Source organism: Pleurodeles waltl, chromosome 3_1 (genome assembly GCF_031143425.1).
Source record: "Pleurodeles waltl isolate 20211129_DDA chromosome 3_1, aPleWal1.hap1.20221129, whole genome shotgun sequence".
Lineage (NCBI taxonomy): Eukaryota > Metazoa > Chordata > Amphibia > Caudata > Salamandridae > Pleurodeles > Pleurodeles waltl.
In genome coordinates, this window is record NC_090440.1 from 1,934,233,954 (window position 1) to 1,934,260,667 (window position 26,714).

At 45.8% G+C, this 26,714-nt stretch overlaps 1 long non-coding RNA gene across 1 annotated transcript in view; it reads left to right on the top strand.

Moving 5' to 3' along the window:
- Positions 1 to 18,564: 18,564 nt before the first annotated feature.
- LOC138283483 (uncharacterized) overlaps positions 18,565 to 26,714 on the top strand; it is a 42,336-nt gene continuing 34,186 nt past the window's right edge. Inside the window, exon 1 of the long non-coding RNA XR_011201267.1 lies at positions 18,565 to 18,673. This is a non-coding gene — a long non-coding RNA (uncharacterized lncRNA). The remainder of the gene's footprint in view (positions 18,674 to 26,714) is intronic.

Genomic DNA, 26,714 nt, shown 5'->3' on the forward strand with positions numbered 1-26,714 from the left:
GCCACGGTCTCACCCTTGTCGGTCAGGGCTCTGATTTCGTCCGTGGCTGCGATGAGGGCGGTTTCGGTGCTGTGGTTGGTCCTGAAACCGAACTGTGTGGGGTCGAGGGAGTCGTTGGTTTCCAGGGCGTTGGTGAGTTGAGTGTTGACAATTTTCTCAATCACTTTGGCGGGGAACGGCAGGAGAGAGATGGGCCGGAAGTTTTTGAGTTCGGTGGGGTCTGCTGTGGGTTTCTTTAAGAGGGCGTTGAGCTCTGCGTGTTTCCAGCTCTCCGGGAAGGTGGCGGTGGTGAGGGAGGCGTTGATGACATCTCGGAGGTGCGGTGCGATGATGTCGTCGGCTTTGTTGTAGATGTGGTGCGGGCAGGGGTCCGATGGGGATCCGGAGTGGATCGAGTTCATGACGTGGGTGGTCTCCTCGGTGGTGGTTGGGCTCCAGGTGAGGATGGTGGTGATGTCGGTAGCGGGTTCCGGGGGGGGGGTTCGCGTCAGTGGTCGGGAAGCTGTTGTATATGTCGGTGATCTTGTGGTGGAAGAAGGTCGCGAGGGAGTCGCAGAGGTCCTGTGATGGAGGGATGGAGTTGTTCTCTGCGTCCGGGTTGGAGAGCTCTTTGACGATGCCAAATAGTTCCTTGCTGTTGTGGGCGTTGTTGTCAAGTCTGTTCAGGTAGGCTGTTTTTCGTGCGGCGCAGAGGTGTTGGTGGTGTTGGCGGGTGGCGTCCTTGAGAGCTGACATGTTCTCTTCGGTCTGGTTGAGGCGCCACGTCTTCTCGCGGGCGCGGCATTCTTTCTTGGAGTCCTTGAGGTCGGGGGTGAACCAGGAGTTTTTCTTGTGGTTGTTGGTGCTGGCTTGAGTTTTCAGGGGGGCCAGGAGGTTGGCGCAGTTGGAGATCCAGTTGGTGAGGTTGTTGGCGGCTTCGTTTGGGTCGGTGGTGCTGGTGGGTCGGTTCTGGGAGAGGGTTGATGCAAGCTGATCCGTGGTGATACGATTCCAGTGTCTTCTTGGTGGTTGCTGGGTGTGGTGGTGCACAGTGGTCTTCTTGAAGATGAAGTGGACGCAGCTGTGGTCCGACCAGGTGAGTTCGGTGGTGTGGCTGAAGGTGATGTGTTTGCTGGAGGAGAAGATGGGGTCGAGCGTGTGTCCGGCGTAGTGGGTGGGGGTGTTAACTAGCTGATTCAGTCCCAGGTTGGCGAGGTTGTCCAGTAAGGCGGTGGTGTTGTTGTCGGTGAGGTTCTCCAGGTGAAAGTTGAGGTCTCCTAGGAGGATGTAGTCGGTGGACGAGAGTGCGTGAGGGTTGACGAAATCTGCGATGTCTTCGCTGAACTTGGTGCGGGGTCCTGGTGGTCTGTACATGAGGGTGCCTCTGAGGGTGGTCTTGGGGTCGATGTGGATCGTGAAGTGGAGATGTTCGGCGTCGGGGAGTGAGTTGTCGGTGTCGGTTGAGATGCGGATGGAGTTTTTGTGTGCGATGGCGATGCCTCCTCCGATGAGGTTGGTGCGGTCTTTCCGGATGATTTTGTAGCCGTCGGGGATGGCTATGGCGATGTCGGGTGCCGAGGAGGGATTCATCCAGGTCTCGGTGAGGAAGGCGATGTCCGGGTTCGTAGAGTTGAGGAGGTTCCACAGTTCGATGGCGTGCCTGTGGACGGATCGGGTGTTGACCAGGATGCAGTGGAGATAGCTTCCGGGGGGGTCGTTCTTGGCGGGAGCGGTGCTGGTCCGTAGGCAGGTGAAGTGACAGTTGCTGCAGGTGAAGGGTCCGTGGGTCCGTTTGGGGTGGGCGCGGTAGCAGGCCGGTGTGCGGCCGGGGTTGAGGTTGACGAGGGTGGCGGAGTCGTAGGTCAGGCGGGGGGCACGGGGGCCAGGGGTTCGGGCGCTGTGCGCGGTCCAGGCACGGACGGGCGCAGACGGGCTTGCCTTAGGTGCGCCTTTGGCGCGCCAGCGGCGCGGCCTCGCAGCGGCCACCATTTAAGGGGTAGCCGGGGAGGCGGGGTCAGCTGGGAGGCAGGAGGAGGGCGGGTAGGGGGAAAAAAGCGGCAAAAAGCGGCGGGAAAAAGGCTCCGAAGGCGAGGAGGCCTAGAAAAATGACAAAGTGCCGAAAAGGCGCAGAAAGCAGGAAAAACGAGGGGGAGAGGGCGGGAGGGCAAGGGGGACGGCACTCAGAAGATGCAGGCACTCGGGGATACAGAAGGAAAAAAGGGGAGCGCGATCACACAGCACAGGCACTCGGGGATACAGAAGGAAAAAAGGGGAGCGCGATCACACAGCACAGGCACTCGGGGATACAGAAGGAAAAAAAGGGGAGCGCGAACGCAGACAAACGGCAACACAGACACTCGGGGCACAGTCAGCGATGCAGGCAATAGAGAAGGCAGAACAGGGGATCTGGATCTGGTGGCGCTGTGAGGACAGGGGAGCGACCTACCCTGGGGTCGAGGGTCGCTACCACTGCCTCGCAGCGGCCGCCAATTAAGGGGTAGCCGGGGAGGCGGGGTCAGCTGGGAGGCGGGAGGAGGGCGGGTAGGGGGAAAAAAGCGGAAAAAAGCGGCGGGAAAAAGGCTCCGAAGGCGAGGAGGCCTAGAAAAATGACAAAGTGCCGAAAAGGCGCAGAAAGCAGGAAAAACGAGGGGGAGACGGCGGGAGGGCAAGGGGGACGGCACTCAGAAGATGCAGGCACTCAGGGATACAGAAGGAAAAAAGGGCAGCGCGATCACACAGCACAGGCACTCGGGGATACAGAAGGAAAAAAGGGGAGCGCGATCACACAGCACAGGCACTCGGGGATACAGAAGGAAAAAAAGGGGAGCGCGAACGCAGACAAACGGCAACACAGACACTCGGGGCACAGTCAGCGATGCAGGCAATAGAGAAGGCAGAACAGGGGATCTGGATCTGGTGGCGCTGTGAGGACAGGGGAGCGACCTACCCTGGGGTCGAGGGTCGCTACCACTGCCTCGCAGCGGCCGCCATTTAAGGGGTAGCCGGGGAGGCGGGGTCAGCTGGGAGGCGGGAGGAGGGCGGGTAGGGGGAAAAAAGCGGCAAAAGGCGGTGGGAAAAAGGCTCCGAAGGCGAGGAGGCCTAGAAAAATGACAAAGTGCCGAAAAGGCGCAGAAGCAGGAAAAACGAGGGGGAGACGGCGGGAGGGCAAGGGGGACGGCACTCAGAAGATGCAGGCACTCGGGGATACAGAAGGAAAAAAGGGGAGCGCGATCACACAGCACAGGCACTCGGGGATACAGAAGGAAAAAAGGGGAGCGCGATCACACAGCACAGGCACTCGGGGATACAGAAGGAAAAAAAGGGGAGCGCGAACGCAGACAAACGGCAACACAGACACTCGGGGCACAGTCAGCGATGCAGGCAATAGAGAAGGCAGAACAGGGGATCTGGATCTGGTGGCGCTGTGAGGACAGGGGAGCGACCTACCCTGGGGTCGAGGGTGACAGTCTCAAGGGCTGGTATTGGGGTAACAACAATAATGTGTTTCCCCTGGCCAGAGGTCTCTCTTTTATGACAGCCTTCTGGACAGCAGTCAGAATTGTTTCAGTGGGAGGAAAATGCTGTTCCGCAGTGGAGTACAAATGTGATTTGTAAGCTATTTGTACAGTGTCATCCTCATTAAATGTTACATAGGTGAACCCGATGGTACCGGGATTACCCTGATGACCAGGTTTGTTTTGTTGTCACATGTGTGTAATTGTTTAGCTTCAAGCATGTCCTCTTGCAATGCTCTAAGAAAGTGTGTATGTTCAACTGTCCAATGTTTTCTTGAAAAGTCTGGATGTATTAAGTGATAAAGTGGTTTTATGCATTGTGCATAATCAGAAATGTAAGTTGAAAAAGCCCAAAAGTAGGATACTGAGACATGCAATTTTGGTTTTCTTAAAAGTAAATTTGTAGCCCAATTCGGCAAATCCCACAACAATGTGTGTAGCAAGGTGGCAGTATTATGTGGTATGACTGAGGAGTCTGTAAACTAGTAAACCTTAGCTCAGTTCTGGTAGAGTGGCAAAGAGCACTCAGGCTACTTAGAGCAGTGGTTGTTGTGAAATATTTCACAACAACCACATGGACAATACTTAAATGACACAACTCAAAATCCAACACCACTTTAGAAAACAAGCAGATTTTTATCTTAATGCACAAAACAAACTTTTTATCTTGCACACAACCGGAGTTGTGAATTTTAAAAGCGTTGACAAATATAGTACATTTAATGGACCTTAACTCCTAATGAAATCAATGGGGATAATCTAGGAGTGCAATCGGTCACTTGTAGGGTGAGCTCCGGGGAACCCAATTGGAGTTAAGGTCTTGCGAGTCCGTAGACCAAGCCTCAACAGCCAGTTTTTAGTTACCTTGCTTAGGGAGTCCGGGTACAGAGGTACTTTGGCTGTCCTTGGTTCTTGGTGCTGACGGGATCCACTGGCGCTGTCAAGATACAGCACTTGACAAAAGCAGACTTTGGGATGGACTCAAACTCTACCCTAGTAACGTAGAGGCCTTTGGGGTTCCAGGACCTGGATTCCACAGCCGGGAGTTCGTCACCACGTATGGCAGTTCCGGGTGCAGAGGTGGCCATATAGCTGCCTAGATGCAGGTTCTCCAGAGTGGGATTGTTGCCAATGTCGGTCAATATGCTGGGGAACTGCTCTGGAGTTGTTGATGTCCTAGAAGCTGTTGGTTACCAGGTTGGCAACAGACAAGCCTTGACAGCTGCAAAAGTAGTCCACAGTTACTTTGTCAGCTGGAGGTCGTCCAGAAGCGGGTAGGTGCAAGAAACTTGGTGAGAGTCGCACTACCACTCCCGAGGTACAGGTCATTGACTTTCTCTGGGGTCACCCATGAGGGGCCCAACAGGTTACACTTCTGGGGGCGCAGCACAATGTTTCTTCTGCAGTTTGCAGGTGACTAGTACCAACAGTCAAAGGAGCATGCTTTAGGTTTCTGCTGCCCATGTGAGCCCCTCTTACTGGGAGTAATGAGTTTTCACCACTGGCCATGTCAATCACACAGTTCTGGTATAAGGTTTCCTCAGGACACATAAATTTCCATTTAAGGAGCCCCTTAAATCTTGGGTTAGGGGGCATTAAGGGTGTGGGGGACAGTGGCCAAAGGGCTACTGGTCCCTGCGGCTAGCCCGCCCCTGCAGTGATGACTTCCTGTGGGAGTACGTCACTTTCCTACTCAGAACCCACCTAAGGTTTGCCAGCATGCAGAACTCTTCTTCGGCTGTACAGACCCCATAGCCCAACCTAAAGTTGTACACCCCCTGAAGCTAATTTTCCCACCTGCCAGCATGGTCAGGGCAGGAAGGGCTTTGTTCTTGAGCGGGGGCAAGAGATTACACATCAAAGGCGGTGAAGCCTTTGAGGCTCACTGCCTTGTTTACTGTAAACATTAGCCTTCCTGCCCGGGTCTTTTTTCTCGGTCCTTGGGGAAGTGTTAGCATGTCCAGCAGTAGGGTAGACATTTGTCTTGGCAGCAAATGACTCGGGAGGGCCCGCCAAGGTAGCGGAAAGCTGGTATCTTGGTGGTCATCCTCTAAGGATACCACCAGGGTACATGCTAGCTAATCCTGGGCAAAGAATCATGCTCAGGGTTTAAAGGCACAGTGTTTGATACCAGATATGGGGAAAATCGACCGGGCCATCTTGGAGATGGACATCTGGGGACTGTCTGGGTGCCAGCCCATGTTATCCCACGGACTGCTGGTCACTTACGGTACCATTACGTTTTCAAGGTTGCCACAGGGCCATGCATGTTCGTGCATATATGTCCACACTCATAACACAGTGCACCCTGCCTCCTGGGCTATAGTGGGCCTGCCTTAGGGGTGAATTACCTGTGCTATGACAGTGAATGGACTCTGCCTGCACTTGGTGTGGGCAGAGTTGTACTCGAGCAGGAAAGCTTCTTGTGCAGGCTGACATGGTAGCTCTGCTTGTTCACTTTTATTCGGGTCAGGCAGGGTGGCACAATCAGTGCTGCAGCCCTGGTGACCCCTTTACAATCTCTGTCCTAGGTACCACTTGTACCACTTACTAGGGCCTTACAGGGGGGTAACGTCCTTGCAAATTGGGTTTGGAATAGTACAATTTAAGGAAAAGGGCACTGGTACTGATGTCTGGTTAGCAGTACACTTTCAGGTCAAAAGCAGCCGCATCAAGCAGCAAAAAGCCATTTTAGGTGTGTTCTGAGGTAGTCATCTGTGAAGAAGATATCATCTAGATAAGACAATGCCTCAGGGTCAGTATCATGTCATATTGATGTTACATTGGCTGAGAACAATCCTGGACTGCTCCTATACCCTTGAGGGAGTCTGCAAAAGTTTCTTCGAGAGCCAAGTGCACTGAAGGAACTCAAATCCTGACTTTCAAGCGCTAAGTTTTGGCAGAAAAAATCGGTGGAAATATCCAAGGTTGTTTTGTATTATTTACACACTAAATATGTCAATAAGTGTTGTGCTGTGTGCAATTTGTATTGCAAATGTGCGACTGTTAAGATGTCTATAATCTAAGACTATTCTGAACGAATGATCTGGCTTAGCTACGGGAAACAAAGGGCTTTCCATTGATGATACACAGGGTTTGATTACTCCCTGCTACTCAAGTTGTGAGAGTATTTCTCTCACTGTTTTGTTTAGCCTAATATTTAATGGAGTATTGAGGTTGAACCTGTGGTGTTGCTTTTATTGCTATGACATTGTAGGGGGAATCTCTATCTCACCATATGTGGTTGTGGCAGGCCTGCGCCAGTCCCCAATCTACGGCATAAGCTTTTTTTTTGTACATTTGGAACTAGGACCAAGAAAAACTGCAAAATTACATCTTCCCCTCATGGGAGATTATGGACAGATTCACGTGGTCAGTATTTTTCTGCCAGGAGGATAACATAAATAAGTGTTAATCTTCCCCAAAATATAACTTTAATTGTGTGCTCTATGTCTCTCTCAATTTGTTTTTTTGCTTTGTAAACCTTGTCAGTTAGGGAGACGCACCTGTTTGCAGTTTTGACTTCAAGAAAGGTGTTAGTTGCCGTCACATCCAGATGCTCTTAAAGATTCTGGTGAGCTATTGTTACCCCTGCCATGCTGTCTAGCAGAGTCACTGCCCACATTCTGTTCTTGAGCAAAGTTCCTAATATGTGTGGCATTTTTTGCCAAAATGGCGGCAGCCTTTTTCTTTTTTAATTGGGACTTTTGTTGCAGACGTTTCTGTTCCTTTTTAACTGAAACTTCAGATGAGCATTGTGAATTTTTTCTTGGTTTTACATACTTGTTTCGTTATTCTGACCACCCTCCTCTCGCACTGCATTTGTCGGGTGAGTCTTGAAAGGAACAAGATTGGCGAGTGTCAGTATATTGGTATTTATTGGGAGTTTTTAAAGTTTCCCTATTTCTAAAATTATGGTATTTGTCAGAGATCTCCGATCACAGAGATTCTCCTTTTTTGTTTTTGACTGTCTCCATCCCAGCATGTTTTAGAGCCCTCTTTGTACTTATTTGGTAGAATCCTTATTGGATTTACCTTGTTATTGTAATTTACCTGGTCTGGCTTCCAAACTGTCCCGACTTATGCTAGTGTAGGTTTCGGCGCTAATTTTTGGCAGCTCACATTCTTGATCCTGTGCAAGAACGTCCTGGAGCTGCTAGCGTACAGCTAATGTAATTGAAGATTACTTAATATTATTGCGGAGACTGTGTCAAAATTACCCATTAATTGCATCCCCAAATCCAGGGCTTGGGCAACCCCGTATTAATCTTGAATCTGCTTTAACACTTCCGGAAGGTTTGCAAGTGTTGGTACACCGCGTGCAGTAGTGTAGAGTGCAGCAAATACTGCAACCCATCTGCCGCAGTTGTCCATTGAGGGAACCATCCCAAAGGGCAAGCACATTGTGAGAATTCTATATTTATATTGGGGTCCCATATGGGGAATTACTGCTTCCAAAGCGCTTATTTTTTTTGCTAGCCAAAACTGAATTTCTTCACGTTTGGTGGGTACCTTACCCAATATTGAATACACTGTTGCAGGATTAATTCCTGCTGTAGCCAAATGTGGTTGCGCTGGAGCAGCCCTTGCTGGGGCGTTGTTCAAGCTCCGCATCACAAATTGTAATAAGCATCTGTCTTATCCAGGTGACTGGTTGACACCTGTTCGGTATAAGTCAATAAGGACGCTCAATGAAGGACCACACGCCAATTATAAATACAATTTAGCTTTACTAGAATTGCAGGTAAATGTAGGCATTTAGCACATTAACAATAGTAGAATAAGAATAGCAACGAAAAGCATCTATTTATATATAAGTACACTACAAAGAGCATCTATGCATATATATATAAGCAAAGAGTTCATTGACAGATATAAGTTTTGATTAACTGTAAACCAAAATGCATCACACTACGATGTTCAGGAAGCAAAATATAAATGAGTTGAATACTTCAGATAAGCTTTGATTTACTGCACACCAAAATGCATGTTTCAATTACTGCAGCAGGCTCTCACTAGACACGAGGTTTAGAAAGCAAAATATAAATGAGCTGAATACTTCAGGTTATAAACACAGTGCAAGCATAAATAATCAGTCATAATAATAGAGCAGAGAAACAAAGGCCTTTCATCCCTGTGTGGAACTTAACTTAGTCCATGAAATGCTGGGAAGCCCTCTACCGCCTGCTTGGACCTCTCTCCTCCTCAAGCATCACGGTCAGCAAAACAGGGAGGCAGCGCTGGGCCATGGCAGCTTTCACAACTCCATCTGCGAGCTTCAAATCCCTCACCCACACTTCAGTGCTTAAATAACTCGAAGCTTGGATTCTATCTCTTTCTGGCAGTTTCTAGCTATGTTATCAGCACTTGGCTGCTCGGCCCTTCTCCAGCCTTTGTTTTCATTCCATCTTCTCCCTGTACTCTCGTTCTCAAGGTTGAGACAGAGTCTTCTACACAAACAAGCTTGAAAATAATATCATGAACTTTTCCACGTTGTTTGGGGGGGTTTCAACAGGCATCATACTCATCTACACTGCTCAAGCTAATTAACCCTTCACGTCACAATGTCTTCTGCACCTTTCCCTATACTGATCAGCATCTATAAATTTCTACTAAATGATTATATAAGCGGCGTACGTACACTACTTGTAAGTTTGCTACATTAGGATGTGGTGTATATGTGGCCAGTTCTGGCCATAAAGGACCTTCGTTACTGAAAGGGCCTCGTCTAAAATTTTGTGGAACGTGTGGTAGGGTGGCATCAAGCCAATTTTGGTGTTCTTGAAAAGATAGTGGTATTTCTAAATATACATATGGTCTGTATATTGCCGGTGTATGTGCTACAGTGTAGTTGTGGAATGTGTGTTCCCATCTGCTGCAAATAGAGCATTTCAGTTCTGTATGCTTCATGTGCCTCAACCACGAACGTAACTTCCCCTCCCTCATCTGTGAGGCCATGATTTAACAAATGTTGTGTGAGAGGTTGTCTCATGTTTGTTGCAATTGCCACCCGTCGAGGGTCCACCATGTTTAAAGAAAAACAGTCAGTTCAGAGATAGAAACACTAATTTGGGGAAATCTTTTTTTAAGGTTCAAGCTTATAAGACCTTCAACCTAAAATAGGGACTACCTATATAGCTAAGGATATTCCCTAATACTACGGACATCTCCTTATAAGGTCATTAGTATGCCTTTAGCTCGTAAAGAAACAGAGATACTTGGGAGATTCATAAAGTTAGTGCCTGACCAAGGTTGGTGGCGCCATGTCATAGGATTCATGTCAAAGGGACGAGACTGTTGGTTTCTGGTGGAAACTAGCATCACCTCCCCAGAACGCATGACACTCACTGACTTCTCAGGGTGGAACAGATCTTACCCCTTTCTCTCAGTTACACAAGTCTCATACATGCAGAGACAAACAGAAGCAGGTTATGGATCAAAACATTTATTGAAGCAACTACGTTCTAGTAAAAAGGCATGAATTGTGATTATTAGGAAGATGAAACACTACACAACCATTATTATAACCAGGAAAGTGAAACAGATGAAAAGTCCCAACATTCTGTCACACTGGTGAATCTAAAATCACCACATGTGCTACTGAAAACCTACATGAGAGCGATAGCAGTGTTAGCCCTAATCTGCCCATACTGGTCTCTGCAAAGAAGCCCCACCCCCATACCTGAATAATAAGCAGGGGTTTTCTGCCTGTGATCTGCTGGCAGCCCTCCCAAGTAGATGGAGCGACGAGGCCAAGTTGAGCACAGCTGTGATGACATGGTACAGCATGAGATGGCTGGCTGGAATGTCCCCCCTAACTTAGTTTGTAGCAGCGTGTTGTTTAACAACAAAACATACTGTTGTTCTGAGAACTGGCCAGTTGTGATAATGCATTTTTTCTCTATAAGGTAGACATCGTACTCTTGGACATGCTGACCACAAGATGAAATGTGATGCAAACAAACTAAATTCTGAGGGGAAGGGCAGCTGATAAAAATAATAAAACATCTCTGATAAAATGAAGCCATGCTAAAATAATGAAAAAGGAATAAATGAAACAAACTAAGTAAAAGGGAACAGGCAGCAGACCCAGAGCAGAAATGAATGTGCACATGCAAGGCTCTAAAATAGCCCCACAACAAGATTGTGTGTTACTAAAAAATAGTTCACAATTTCTGTTAGTAATTTAGACCTTATTTGACTTTAATATACTACATTGTTAGCAAATGGATTTTCGTATTTGTGCAATATAGATGAACGTTACATTGTGTCTGTTCTGTTAGCTAGTTTTTCCATTCCTTTTTGGCTTATGTTTGGTTTTGAATGTTGTGGTAGGTTTTTTCCTACTTTAATTTTTATGTGTAATTATGTCTATGATTTCACTGTTTTTTAAATTTTGTGGCGTATGAACAAAATACGTTGGCTGCATGGCTTTATTTTATAAAGAAAATTGGAAGAATAATAAATAATTGAATTTTAATTACAATTGTTTCAAGAAGTCTGGAGCCTTAATTGTGGAGTTTATTAGCTAATTGTTAGATGTTTTCTCTCAATTGTTGTATTATCTCAACATTTGGGGTGTTAGATACCTGACTCAGGGAGGTGCGTAACTTGCTAGCGGAATAAGGGCAACAAACTGGACAGTGCAGTTGAGTAGTTCTTAGCTGTCCTAAGGTTGTCTTAGGAAGATATGTGCCAACTAGACCCAACAGACAGGAGGAGGGGAACTGGAAGACAAGGACCAGAAAGACCAGGACCTGAAGGCTCAGGCCAGGAGAAGGGCCTGTAGAACTAGGCACAGTACAATAACCTGAGAATGAATACTAAGAGGACCAAGACCTGGAGAATCAGGAACAGGAAGACAGGGACAAGGAAGACAAACTGTACCAGCATATGAACATCATGAGGCTAAAGAGTAAGGCCAGAAAGAGGACAAAAGGAGGGGTGTTGGATCAACTGGAGACAAACCAAAAGGAAAATGAGCAGACAAGAGGAGAGGAGAAAGACGAGGAGACTGAGGAGTAGGAGTAAGATCAAGAGCACCACTACTAGCAAGAGGAAGTGGAGGCAACAGGATCAGGAGATGCTGAAGGAATAGGAGGGTGAGGGTCAGGATGCTGGCAATGATGAGGAGGAGAAGGACCAGAAAGGAGAAGAGGAACAGGACGCAAAAGGGGGCGAGGGAAAAGTAACTGGGGATTGGAGCAGGAGGAAGATCTGAAAGAGTAGCAGGGCAAAAATACAGACCATGAGAAGGAGGAGAACGAGGAGGGTGAGGAGGAGGACCCTAAAAAGAAGAAAGAGAAGGAGGAAGAGGAAGACTGGGAAGAGGATGATGATGAGGAGGAGAAGGGGATGCAGGACGAGGAGCACAGAACTTTAACAAGTTCAAGGACAGGACTCTGTGGAGGAGGACCAGGGGGGTAGGACCAGGGGGGGTAATGTGTAGAAATAAGGGGAAGATGACCAGGAGATAAACCAGGAGGATGAGGAGAGGGGTCTGGACAAGGAGAACTAAGACCAGAACCACTGGGACTAGAATGATCAGGGACACAAGGGCTTGGACACAGGGAGAAAGACAGGCCAGTTGGACTACACAACTGGGGGTAGGCCCATGGAGATACGGATGAGCAGCCCTGTCACCTGTGAGGGTATCCTTGCACTGAGCAGGTGTGTATGTCTCCTCCTGCCTGTGGTAGGTTGGTTAATTGAAAAGTCAGGTCTTCAGCTTCTTGTGGAATTCAAGAAGAGTGGAGCAGGCTCCGATGTGGAGGGGGAGGTTGTTCCATGCTTTAAGAATGATGTAAGACTTTGCAAAACAGTCCAACAGTAAAATACCGAAGATGTTCTTCACCCAGCTGGATGCCCTGGTGAGGATGTTACTTTGGGCAGACCCTATGATGTTCCTAATACTCTGAGGCAACACGGGTCAGCACAGTGAATTACTGGGTGTATGGGAATCAGTGATCAGGGTTATGTACAATGCTATATGGGGGCAAACAGCAATCGGGCGTCAGACATGGTTCTTGCAGTGTGGAGAGGTTTGCTTCGGGAGCTGCAGTGGGACAAACGGCTCACACCCTGCATGTTGCTCTGGGAAGGGACAAGACTGTGACAAGTGACCGCTCTAAAGGGCTTCAAGGCTGAAATAGGATAGGCATCACCTTACTTGGAGATAAATGGGATGGTAATAGAGTGGTTCCTTTTAACTACCTATCAAAACAAGGGTATGTTTTTCCTTCTGAAGAAAATATAAAGAATGAGATAGGTATATTTAAAGTCTGAGGTACAAGAAGAGGTCTGGTCACTCAAGAGTAAGAGCCCTCACACACCCAGAAGGGTGTCATGCTTTATCATATGTCATGCTCCTCATCGGTCCCATGATGCACTGTCTGACTGGCACCCGCTAGGGGGCTCTTTGTCGGACATCTTTTATGTAAAATGCCATATGTGAGGTAAGGGTGTGGGGCTAATGGTGTAGATTGGAAATACAAAGTTGTGAGTGTGAATGAATGTGCAGGATAAAATAGACTAAGTGGTCCTCAGAGGAATTTATATAGAGGAGTCCATCTGTCTAATTAAAAGAATGGTCACTAGCTTAAGACTACCTCCAGAGGAATATCAGATGCTGACTACCCAATGGCTGAAATTTGAACAGTTGAGGCATGCACTCAACCGGAGTATAGATAAAGAGGAGCAGAACCAAGAGGACAGCCCATTGGAAACGAGGCTGCTAGATGGGTGAGTGACAAAACATTGATATCCCTAAAATATGGCACGTTAATGCGGAACACACAGGGGATACTAACACACCTTAAAGACCGATCGGAACAGGCATTGCGGGCCCATTTACAAGGCCATAGCGGCACCCTGTGCCACCGGAGCATAATTATTTTTTCGCTCAGGTGACGCAGGTTGCTGGCCTATATTTACAAGTCCTCTCAAAGCCACCTTGCATGGCTTTTCATGGCCTTGTAAATATGGCCCTCTTTTACGCATAACTGTGCATGAAAGGGGCGTTCCATGGGTGTTGCTGTGGGCATTCCCATACAACATCCATGGAACCTGATGCATTCTGATGCATTCCCAGATTTAAAAGGGTCCTACCCACCTCAGGGGTGCGTTTCTTCCTGCTTTTTCCCTCTTTCTAGGTGTGCTGCGTTCTGCAGCACACCTAGAAAGAGGAAAACACCACCAGTGGTTGTTTATGTGCAGGATGGCACAAGGGTCCGGCGTTGGCCCTAGGCAGCAGTTTGCGCGCCAGTGCAGAGGAAAGTACAGAGATGCATCATATTTCTGTAAATACGATGCATCCCTGCACTTTTGAAATGACGCAGCATGGGGCAGCTGCTAGCTGGCTTGCAGCTCCACATTGCATCCTTTCCTTGTAAATAAGGCCCTGAGTTTCCCAACAGAGGTGGCCAACTACCGGCTAATCCAACTAAAATTACTCCTTAGGATATTTTACACCAGAACATTGATCCACAAAATTGGGAGGGTGGGCTCTGGATGTGTGGTATGGAGGATGCATTTATTCACACATGGTGGTTCTGTCCTAAGATACACCATTTCTGAGAACAGATGAAATCCCTTGAGGGAGCAGTCGGCGCTAGCATTGAGCGAGCTGATGCTCCGGATAGCTCTCCTGGGCATATGGTAACACTCGGACCTCACAAGCTACCAGAAGATCCCAGTAAATGTAGGATTTATGGTGGAGAAACGAGATATCGCTCAGAAGTGGGGATGCGAGGCTGGGACACTGTGATGCAATGCTGTAAAATCCTAGAACAAGAGGTATACAAGGGTACAGGATATGAGATTTTTTTTTAAAAAGATCTGGGGGACCTGGGACCCCAGGGATACAAGCTAGCTACCGGGGAAACAGGATGGTACCATATCAAGTAAAATGAAGTGTGGACACAAGATGGAGAGGGCTTTGGGGGGTGGGAGATTGCCCTTACATAGAGGCTAAGGGAAAGATTTGTCTCTGTCATGAATATTTACATTTTTTGGAATTAAGGTTGTGATGTGGGGACCAGCGAGTGTGGGAGGAGGAAAGAGATCTGTAATGTCTGAATGGTAATGTGAAGCTGTGGCTGTCTGTGTTCTTTTACTTATTGTTGTTTCACAATAAATGAAAATCAATTTTTCTTAAAAAAGAGTGATGTAAGATCTTCATAATCTTGCTCTGTGTATACATGGGATATGTAGGAGTCCTGGGGATGGACGTGTCTGGGTGGTTGGTGGAAGGAGATGCAACTTTTCAGGAAGGAGGGGCCTGAATTGTGTAGTGCCTTGAATGTGTGTGTGAGGAGTTTGAATTGAGTGATTTTGTGTATCAGGAGCCAATATAGTTCCCTGGGGTGTGGTGTGATGTGAGTTCTTGGCATGAATCTGACTGCTGAGTTCTGGATGGTTTGTAGTTCCCATCTTCCAACTTGTTGGTGACTAGGTTGTGGGTGACAGTTTTTCTAGTGTTGCTTGAGAGCCATTTGAAGATCTTCCTCACAATCTTCAGAGTGTGAAAGCAAGATGAAGTGACGGCGTTGACTTGTGTGCTCATGTCCAGTTTGCTGTTGATGATTATTCTGAGGTTCGTCGTGTGGGTTCTGGGTGTGGGTGTGTGAGTTTGGCTGGCCACCAGTTGGAGTCCCATGGTGAGGTGTTCTTGCAAGGATCATTACTTCTGTCTTGCCGGTGTTGAGCTTGAGACAGTGAACCTTTTTCTTGTCTTTGAGGGAGAGTATGAGTTGCCTATCATCTGAATAAGAGAGGATGTTGATGTTGTGTGGACAGAAGACAGCCAGAGGGAACCTGTAAGTGCTGAAAAAGGTGGGTCTGAGCGATGACCCTTAGGTACTCCACAGATGAGTTTGCGGGTTTCTGAGGAGTTAGGTGCCAGTCTGACAGCTTGTGTTCTATCTGTTAGGAAGGGGCGGATCCAGTACAGCATGGGTCCTTGAATGCCAGTATTGTACAGGTGTCTGATGAGAATGCGGTGGAACACCATGTCACATGCTGCAGGGAGATCCAGGAGAATGAGTGCTGCCATGTCTTATGCAGATGTTTGTGGCAGCAATGAGTGTTGTTTCTACACTGTGGTTGGGTCTGAATTTGGACTGTGCAGTGTTGAGGAGCTGGTGGTTGCTGAGGTGATTGGGGTGGTATTGTTTAATTAGTTTCTTTAAGACCTTTGCTGGGTATGGTATGAGGGAGATAGGTTTGCAGCTGGAAAGCGTGGCTGGGTCATGTGGTGGTTTCTTGAGCAGGGGCTTGATGGTGGCATGTTTTCAGGTGTCCAGGAATATGCCTGAGTCAATGGAGGCATTGAGGATGGGTGTTAGTGTTTCACTAATAATTAGGAGGCCTTTGGTGAAGGTGTGGTGGGGGCAACTGTCAAATGGAGCCCCCAACTGGAAGGTCTTCATTGTAATAGCTATGACAGCAGATGATGAGGTCAGGATCCGTTCATCGGTCATGATAGGAAGTTGAGTTGCGACTGTGACAGAGGCAGGTTTCAGGGTGAAAGTTGCTGTATATAGAGGTGTATGGAGATGTTTCCATTACCCACAATATCTCTCCCTAGACTTCTCTCCATTTTCCCTCTTGCATCTTTCATGCAGTCTCCTCTGTTCCACATATATATTTATTTCCCATACTCTCTTCCATTCTTCTCATATGTTAACACAATTCTTTAGATTTATAGCAAATTAGGGAGCACCTTCCATATAAAATCTGTTATTTGTTATTGTACAATATTCATAAAGACATTATTATACTGTTAAACCGGTCAGACTTAGAATAATCCTTCCCCAAACATGTTGCCTTGACTCTCCTATTATTTTTGCTAGGCTTACGTCTCTGTGCACTTTACCACTGCTAACCAGTGCTAAAGTGATTGTGTTCACCCCCTGAAATATGGTAAAATTGGTGTACACCTGATTAGAATATTAAATTTACTTGTAAGTCCCTAATAAAGTGGTATATCATATCACCAAGGCCTGTAAATTAAATTTTGTTAGTGGGCTTACAGCACTTAGGGGGTCATTCTGACTTTGGCGGGCGGCGGAGGCCGCCCGCCAAAGTTCCCCCGACAGAATACTGCTGCGCGGTCAAATGACCGCCGCGGTAATTCTGAGTTTCCCGCTGGGCGGGCGGGCGACCGCCAGAAGGCCACCCGCCCGCCCAGCGGGAAACCCCCTTCCACGAGGATGCCGGCTCCGAATGGAGCCGGCGGAGTGGAAAGGGTGCGACGGGTGCAGTTGCACCCGTCGCGATTTTCAGTGTCTGCTATGCAGACACTGAAAATCTTTGTGGGGCCCTGTTAGGGGGCCCCTGCAGTGCCCATGCCATTGGCATGGGCACTGCAGGGGCCCCCAGGGCCCCACGACACCCGTTCCCGCCAGCCAGGTTCTGGCAGTCAAAACCGCCAGAACCAGGCTGGCGGGAAGGGGGTCGGAATCCCCATGGCGGCGCTGCTTGCAGCGCCGCCATGGAGGATTCCTCAGGCCAGTGGAAAACTGGCGGGAAACCGCCAGTTTCCCTTTTCTGACCGCAGCTTTACCGCCGCAGTCAGAATTGGCCTGGATGCACCGCCAGCCTGTTGGCGGTGCATCCGCGGTCCCCGGCCCTGGCGGTCTATGACCGCCAGGGTCGGAATGACCCCCTTAATGTGCCACCCACTTAAGTAGCCCCTTAAAACATGTTCCAGCTCTGCAATTGAAGACTAAATGCAACTGTCAATTCGACTTGACAAAATAACCCCCTTGCCAAGCTTTAAACACCCCTTTTATTTCATATAACTCACGCCTAAGGTAGGTACATAGGCAGCCCACAGGGCAGGGTGCATTGTAATTAAAAGGTTGGACGTGCCGGGCTGACTGGCAGAAACATTGTAATACAATGTTTCCGATGATCAGCCCAGTGCAAACATCATAATGTGATGGGGGTGAAGCTTCCGGCTTAACGGCCGTCTCACCCTTGCCATATTGGAGTTGTGGCGGTTCAAACAGCCAACTCAAAATGAGACTTTATGGCCCTCATTATGACCCTGGCGGTGTTGCACCGCCAGGGCCAACGGGGGCGGGAGCACCGCCGACAGGCCGGCGGTGCTCCCTTGGGCATTCTGACCGCGGCGCTTTGACCGCGGTCAGAAATGGAAAACCGGCGGTCTCCCGCCGGTTTTCCGTTGCCCATTTGAATCCCCCATGGCGGCGCAGCTCGCTGCGCCGCCATGGGGGATTCTGACACCCCCTACCGCCATCCTGTTCCTGGCGGTTCGCCCGCCAGGAACAGGATGGCGGTAGGGGGTGTCGCGGGGCCCCTGGGGGCCCCTGCAGTGGCACTGCATGGGCCCCCGTAAGAGGGCCCCGCTAGTATTTCACTGTCTGCATAGCAGACAGTGAAATACGCGACGGGTGCTGTAGCACCCGTCGCACCTTCCCACTCCGCCGGCTCGATTACGAGCCGGCTTCATGGTGGGAAGGTCGTTTTCCCCTGGGCTGGCGGGCGGCCTTTCGGCGGCCGCCCGTCAGCCCAGGGGAAAAGTCCAAATACCCGCCGCGGTCTTGCGACCGCGGTACGGTATTTTGACGGCGGGACTTTGGCGGGCGGCCTCCGCCGCCCGCCAAGGTCCGAATGAGGGCCTATGTCTGTCAGGGTGGCGGAGGACATTACTTCCACCATCCTGAAGGACTACTAGCCATCAAATTTAGAGAATACCATCGGCGCTATGTTAATTTCTGTACCTTGAAAGGGCCCGCCATCCCTTCCTCTCAACATTAGTTTTTTTGATAAATGTCAGAATGCAAACGTTGGCTTCCATGTGCACAGAAGGGGAAAATGCTGGGTGCTCCTGTTAGACTGTGTGCATATGCTCAGCTGTTTCCACCCAGCTGCATAGATATTGTTGCAACAAGTCTCACCGGACTAACCTGACTCACCTGTTTTACTGCAGAGGCTCAGTTTGGCCCAGGTGGAGAGAAGAGGCATCACGCTATGTGGTAAGAGTTTCCAATCAGACCAGAATTACCATTCTGCTTATTTCAGCAGGTCGCCGAGGTGTTTGTGGAGAAGTTGGAGGATCCTGGTATGCAGACAGGAGGTGGATATACCAGGGCAGCTTCCTAAAGTGGGGTGGAGCCACATCATCAAATCATCCAGTGTGCTGGGACAAGCAGGTACACTTTTGGTGGCCTTTGCGACCAGCATGGTAGATAATTGTGCAGGGTGTGTTTTTCTTGAAAGAGACCGCAGCAGAGTCTATTGATTTTGATGAGGAGGAGACATTGCTTTAGCGCCATGAAGGAAGGAAATAACATTTCCAGAGGCTGTGGTTAGTCGTGGCTTGTGGCAAGCAGAAGGGGCAGGGCAGCGCGTGGGGGGGGAGTAAAGGGGGAAAATAAATTTAATTATTTAAAAAAAAACACTTACCTGAAAGCAGCACGCCACTCCTCCGTCTCCTCGCTGCAGGCACAGGCTCCCAGCCTGCCCTGCGGCCAATTCTGACTCTGCTCAAAGCAGCGTCGGGGTTGGCTGGGAGCACCCAGGCAGACTGGGAGCCTGTACAGGCTCTCTCCAGTCAAGCAACTGTTCATCTTACCATCCTTTCTGCATTATTGCTGCCCTTTACATCTGGACTGGGTTGAACTTTTGCCTCCTTGGTGTTGAAAATCTTGAAGTGAGGTTAGCGGTCGCTAGCCTCCAGCTTTCTACTCTGTTGGCTCGGGCTCTCTCAAAACCAAACACTTATTGGGGAGCTGACGGTTGAGCTAAGGAGTGAACAGGGGTTGAAACACTGGGAAGGGTGGAAAGAGTGGCTGTACCGCCACCAAAGGACGACAGTACCCACAAAACTAGCCTGCCCATTAACTGAATTCATCGTAGATTAAAACTCAGTTTAATCACGACTTGTCTTAGGGGATAGTTTTTCTGATTGATATTTCTTGATGAAGCTGCCACTCAAAACGTTAAGGCCTCACAGATCTAATAATAAAGCCAGACCTACACAAGACCCAAGAGGAGATCCTATTGCTAGGAAAGTGGCTTCCACAGTCGAAAAGGCTGTCTCTGAATTCAGATTCACTTCTTCTTGGAATCTTTCCCCCACTTCAGGAGTAATGGTGGCAGACGAGCCTGCACTAAGTACCAAAAGAACATCAGGCTGCTAAGAAACTATCACATGATCACAATAAGGAGAGTCTATTGACACCCAAAATCAGTTCTGAAACCTCCAAGTGTTTAACTTCTATGATTCACCATAATACTTGGAAAGGTGCAGTTGCACCTTTGGCTACTGATCAGGCTATGGAACCACTATCCTGCCTTAGAGTCCATTTTCTGTGAACGAAAACGCACATTCAGCAATTCCAGGTTTAAGTGGGCACTTTCAGAATAGTTTAGGTAACATGGCCAATATACCTATAAAAAGCATACAGAGATAACACACTTGGATCCCCTACTAACTCCTAGGGCAGTATAAATTCTATAAAGTCTAGTTGTAGTCAGAGCTCTGTGGATGAAAACCCAGCAAATTCCCAGATTCTGCAACTTTCCCCATCGCTGTGTAAACTTTGCAGAATAGTCTCAGTTGAATCACTGAAGGACACTTAACTGATGAGGAGGCACATATTTCTTTATTCTCTACTGGTAGTGCAGCTGTGGTATAACTCAGTGGGTGAATGCATCTGTTGCTGAAATCTGCATTCAGCCTTTAAAACATAGCTTTGATTATGGCCGGTCTGGCAAGTATTTCACCCTTCTTGGTCAATACTACGAGGACCAGGCTTGCTATTTACAAGAAACATTGGCATAGCCAATAGGTTTCACCTATGTGGGAGCTACTGGCTTTGCCAATGTTTTATTTTTTTATGTTAAAGATGCCCTTTGTGATTCCCAATGCTCTATGGCCCTGCCAAAAGCAATTGCCAAAATCAGTGGGTCTCAAAGGCGAGACCTACTGGCTTTGCCGATGCTTGTTCACATTTACTATGAGACCTCGAAAAGCCAGGAATTTTAAAAAATGGCCGAAAAGTTACAAAAAAGGCACTCAAACACAACTTTTAAAAACAGCGAAGCACAAAGTCCTACGGTCAAATTGCTTCTGTGTGTTTTCAGATGTTCAGTCTGCCCAGGTTTGTTGGGTGATATCCAGGAAGCTATTTTGTCTTCTGAATCAAGAATAAGACAGAAACATAGACATTGTTTAGGAGACCTTTGCTTCAACGCCGATTTAATTCTGTTGTATATAACATTGATTAACTGTCGCGGGGCAGGCCTCAAAACCCAGTTTTGTGCATTATTTGGGGCATTATGGAAAGTAAATGGATTGATGTACCGTTAGTGGGGTTGGGCACTTATGATGACCATGGATGGGTTAGGCGTAGTGCTAAGTGTGGGATGAGGGGGATACTTAAACACAAGGGGTTGGTTGGGAATGTCTTTAAAAAAAGGATAGTTAGTGTAATGCAATCGTCAAATTATTAGCCACTTACATAAGACATGGTATTTGTAGTTGAAAGTCTCAATGGTAATGGCTTGAACAACAGACATAGACTACAGGCCATAATAGCATAGTTAAACATTTAAAACGCCACAATAATTCTATTTCAAGAAACACTTTTTATATGGGGCAAAGTTAATCGGATAAAATGTACTTGGCTAATTCAAATTTATTTTTCATCAGCTAACTTTGTAATTTGCGGAGCAGCAATTTTGATCAACAGGAATGCACGAATAACTGTTACTAATAAACCCCTGCCTGACCCTTAAGGCTGAAGGATTATTGTCCTGCTCAAAAAAGGCTTACAATTCATTAATACTGCTTCTTATTTCGACCCAACTTGAGAGGACCCAACATCTCTTTTAGAATTTAGCTGGAAGTTAGCCCAGTTACCAGGTTTTGTTTGTATTGGAGACAACTTCAGTTTTTTCACCTACGGTAAACTAGAATAATCAAATTTTAGACCAATCCAACCAAAAAAGAAACTAACATTTTTTTTTCAACAAATATCTTCCACGTTTGTCCTTAATGACTTTTGGTAACTAGAGCATCATGAAGAAATAATCTATACCTCCATATTTGGTAGATTCAAGTCAACCTACCCATCAATTTATTTTTCGCTTCTGCCGCTTTGCAAGGTGTCACATTGAGCTATGAATCAGCACCTTTTTTTTTCAGAGCATTCGTTAGTATTGTTTGAGATGCCAAATGTTTGCAAACTCAGATCAGGTTGTTATAGATAGAGGGTAGACAATACTATACTTTTAGAGTAATATAGTATTACTAGTGTGAGATAGGTGATTTTATTTCATTAAACAGTGACACAGCTGACCCCATTATTATGTAGGATGCGTTCAAGGTAATCACATTAACGCAAAATAGAGGCACAAAAAGTCTTCAAACACAGCAGCAGTTTGGAGCAGAGAGAGAGATGTTTTTTCACACCATTTGTTGCTACTGACCAATTTGAATCTTGCAAAATTGCCTTTTTGATGCAAAAAGAAAGTGTTAATAAAAAACTTTTCAGGCTCAAGTTTATGAGGAAGGAGACAGGAGGGATAGATTTCTAGCACTGTCTGATAAAGAAAAGGCAAATAGGAATGTAATTACTGCAATTTAGGACCCTCACACTAATACTATCTTCCACAAACAAGACATGTTTTTCTTTATTTGTAAACCACTATAGATCAATCTACAAAGTAGACTATCTTTCTGTAAAAGAGATATGCATTCATTTTTGGCTAGTCTTTCCCCACCCGTGCGTTCTCCTGCAGATATTACTCGTTTAGTGGAGCCCATGTCTGAAAAAGAGGTGAAAATATAATTTTTTCAATTGGCCAGCGGGACCGCTCCAGAGGAGGATAGTTTTGAGGCTGAATTCGGTAAGACTTTATCTACTAAGCCACTCCTTGAATCGTAAAACTCATCAAGTAAATAGTGGAAGAAGTAACAATGTCTCCATCTTTTGGCAAAGATAGTATAGGGAGGTTTCTTAAATATAGTAAAATTCATTATAATTGGGTCCCTATTGCTCAATTATCATCCTTTTACGCTTTTACATATGATTATAACATTTTATCAAAGGTTATTAGCAACCTCTTGTTAAGATTTTTATCATCATTAATTTACAAAGATCAAAATGGGTTTCAGCTAGTGCACAACTTTGATGCTAGTAGATATTTTCTAGCAGAGGTTTCTGATTATTATTCTATAAACAACAGTCATGCTGTGTTTGCCTTACTTGATGATGAGAAGGCCTTCAAACTGCTGAGCTGAGAATTCTTGTTTATTTTTTCAAATAATACTAATTTGGTACCTGGCTCACTGGGTTGATTGTCTCCTCATATAAAATATCTTCATGCTAAATAATTATCAACCATAAAACAATTGACCAAGTAACGCCAAACATACGGATGTCCTATGTCTGCAATACCTTTTGCCCAACTCATAAACCCCCCATTTATATCTGCTCCTTTTTTTTCTCCAGAGGTCAGCTTTCCTGTGATCACACTTTACAGTGACGATATAGCTTTATATCTGACAGCAGATTAAGAGAATGTCATGGCAGCTTTGACGACCGTCAAGTTGTATACCACATTTGGTGGTTATCGACTCAATAAGTCCAAAACAAAGGTTTTGTTTTTCAGTACCTCTATTGAGGTATCTTCCACCTACATTATGTATAAATTATAATTCCCTTATCAAGCAGTATCTAGGTGTACGATCCACTGAAGAGCCGAATTCCTTCTGTGAGAATAACTATGTACCCCTGATTATTGTGGTCAAAAGTCCCTTTAAGAAATAGAATAGACTACGATGATCAATTATAGGCTGAATTTCCTTCATTAAAATGTTGATATTTCCATTATTTTTGTTTTTCTTTATGACCTTTCCCTGTTTTTATCCAAGGTTCTTTTCTACAATAGGCGTCATTTTTTCAAGCTTTATTTGTGCCAATAGGAAAACTTGAGTTTCTAGAGGAAAAAGACTGGACTCTGTATGGAGATCTTCCTGATCTCTGTCTGCATTATCTGGCATTGGCTATGAAGAAATTCAGCACTTTGTGACTAACATGGATGCTTAAGAGACATTTATATTTTCAATCTACCAAGCTTTATTAAGCTGCTAAAATCAACCAAAAAACTCATGCAATAACAAAATGTGGGCTTAATAAAGCAGCTCAAATTCTGCACGTTCGTTTTGATACCGCCCTAATTGAATTACTGAACTTTTTCCCAGCCATGGTCCCTAAATGGCCTCAACGGTGAGCTCAACTGGGTATCTTAATAATTGGGTATCTAGGATAGATTCCAAAAGATATCTCTTCGTTTCCATCATCTGACACGAAAGATGTACGTTGGTTGAATTTATCATTTATTCAGTTAATGTACATGGTTAAGCAGTTCTGTGTTTCAGAACTTAAAGAAGATACCCCTTTCAACACTGAATATGGTTGTTTTCCTGCCAGCTATGTTTTGGTCTCTCTGGCACAATTTAATGAAATGTTTGCCTGAACCACAGTACAAATTTGGTTTTGGTCTCGATGATGCTCTCTCTCCTCTGTTTTAACTTAGGGTGAATGACCCCAATTTACATGGGCTCAAGGGACAGGGGTCTACTATGGTTCAAAGGTTGTTGAAATGCAACTACATTCCCAAACACAAAATCCGTATGTGGTATGCCTTTTCACACACTTCCTTTTGGTTACTCTATGGTATATAACTGTAAAAATCAGATCAATAAAGGCACCACAAGTAGTGGATCTGTTAAAGATTTGAACAAGCGTGTCTTTTAACTCACTGTAGAGAGTAAAAACAAAATACCTACCCTTTTTTCAATGAGGCAATTAGCCTCTAACACTAACCTTTGAGATGCTAACTGTGATAATAAATCGTATTTCCTTGCCTTAAATCCAAAAGTTCCATGTTCACCTATTGAGCAACTGCTCTTCAGTGAAACATTTGATGGAGGTGCTGGGTGCACCACCCCTCTTCAGTATCTTTCTGCCTGGACCCTCAAAATGGATCTTTGTCTAAGAGTGGCAAAAGGAATTTCAATGCTGCTGTAATCAATTATTTAGCACATTATGTTCTTAGAGTCAATAAAGAGTCTTAATAGTTTGAAATATTTATTCTCAAAATATTTAGGATGGTTGAATAATCAAATATTAACAAGTTACAGAAACACACATGAATAGTTGTATAGTAAAGGACCGGATTATGTTCCTACTCCATTCATCTCCGTCCCACAAACGCAGCACGTCTGAATCATACTGTTTCTCAGTCTGTAAGAGTTGGAAAAGAATGTTAAATCTGTTACATTACACAAGATTCTCGTCGTTAACTGTCTCATGTGCTTATGGCTATTGTACTATACTGAAACAGTTTATCAGCTCTCTCTAAGACCTAATAAATTGTTGCAATGTAATGAATAACTCTGTTGTATTTCTTAGCTCAGTAACTAGAACATTCTCACAATGATCTCTACACTCAATACTGTTTCCCTGGTGTACTCAACTCACTGTGATCTATCTCTAAAATGCTGATTCTCTCTGTAATTCATTAGTCTATACAATCACTTATAGCTCCCAGCTGCAATGATAACAGCAACAATGGAACGGTGGCTTGAGGGACACATTGGTCGTCTCTCAATCTCTCATCAGTGGACTCAGCATAGCCCCATGTTCTCTTGTCTCCGATTCTGGTGATATTGTGTTGTTTGGCTAATATATTGTCTTGTTGGATGGTAAGGTTGGATACCTCTTGGGTGGTAAGGTTGGATACCTTCTCTTCCGTTCCCATACGCTTTCATTTCTGTAAGAACAATTTTGCATATATAAGTATGAAATCCATGTAATTCACACCATTCATTTAATGTTAATGTTTCCAAGTTTCGAAGCAATGTTACTTTTAAATAAATGTCAGTGCATTCTAGAGCAGTTTAGTAGGTATGTAAGAATGTAAATAATACTGGTTCTGTTGTTTTAAAGAAAGGTGTCATTTGACAGGTCAGGAAGAGTGTATAGGAGAAACGTTTTGCATTTTGTTGTTTTTTATCCAGCCTAGCGCGTTTCGCAAGTCATGCAGCACGGGTTAGGCAAAGTTCAGAGGATGCTTTTAAACATTCAAGTAACAACAGTTTTGACCTAGCAGTTAATTCTCATGTTAATGATTAGAACTTATGATTCTTATTTTTCAAAATTTTCTATGGAGGCCTTATCAGAGGTCTGTCTGAAACAATTCCATGTTGTATAGTAAAGGACCAGAGAAGTGGAACAAGAGGTGGCATCAGACAAGACAGCATAAAAGGCAGTTTGGTCTCTGGGGTGGATAAGGCTGTAGGATGATATAAAAAGGTAATCTTCATTAGGTCATGAAAAATCAAATCTTTTGAGGATCGAGGCAGTTGAGCAGGGACTACAAACAAAATAAACTGTAGTTGTTTACCTTTAGTATTACTGCATGTGACGTCCGATCTTCAGCCAAGGATATCTGTTCAGCTAATATCGTACTTTATCACTGAGATACTCTTGCTACCTTCCTGCTGGAGCCCCTGATTTTCCACCTTAAAACATTCTGTATAGTTCTGTAAAGCACATAAGGCTTGTCCTAAATCTGTAGGAAGTATGTACTTGGAGTGCATGCTTTTCCAAAACTGTCAGACTTTCCATGCCTCTGCAGGGGTGTCCTGGTACCCACCAAAACTCCACCTTACCCTCTAAGACCTCCTGCGCTATGTAATAACAAGAATGCAAAGGAATCCCAAGGTAGAGAGGATGTGCTGAGGTGAACCCTCTAGTTTGGTAGGGATTGTTTTCTTTTGATTTTTCGTTGTGTAAGGAAAAGAAGGTGCATGTAAGAAATATATGAAAGGTTATGTGTTAACATTAAATAATTGCAACATTTGGCTTCTCCCCATTTTCTCCCTCTCTATATGTGTGCACATATATGACTCTACCTTCGTCAAAGTCACCCACCGCTTCAGCTATTTTTTTATGTAATTGATACATGCATGTGGTTCTTTGTAAAGCAACATACATACATACGTTTGTGGAATAAAGAGGATAAACTAAATGTGAGTATTCACTGTAGCTACAGTAACTGAACATAAATAGTTCAAGTGAGGCTGTTAATCACATGAAAATAGATACAGTTCCAGAAAATTCAATTATCCAAATTCCTTGGTGTTTTTCAATATACAGTACTGTTAATATGTTATAC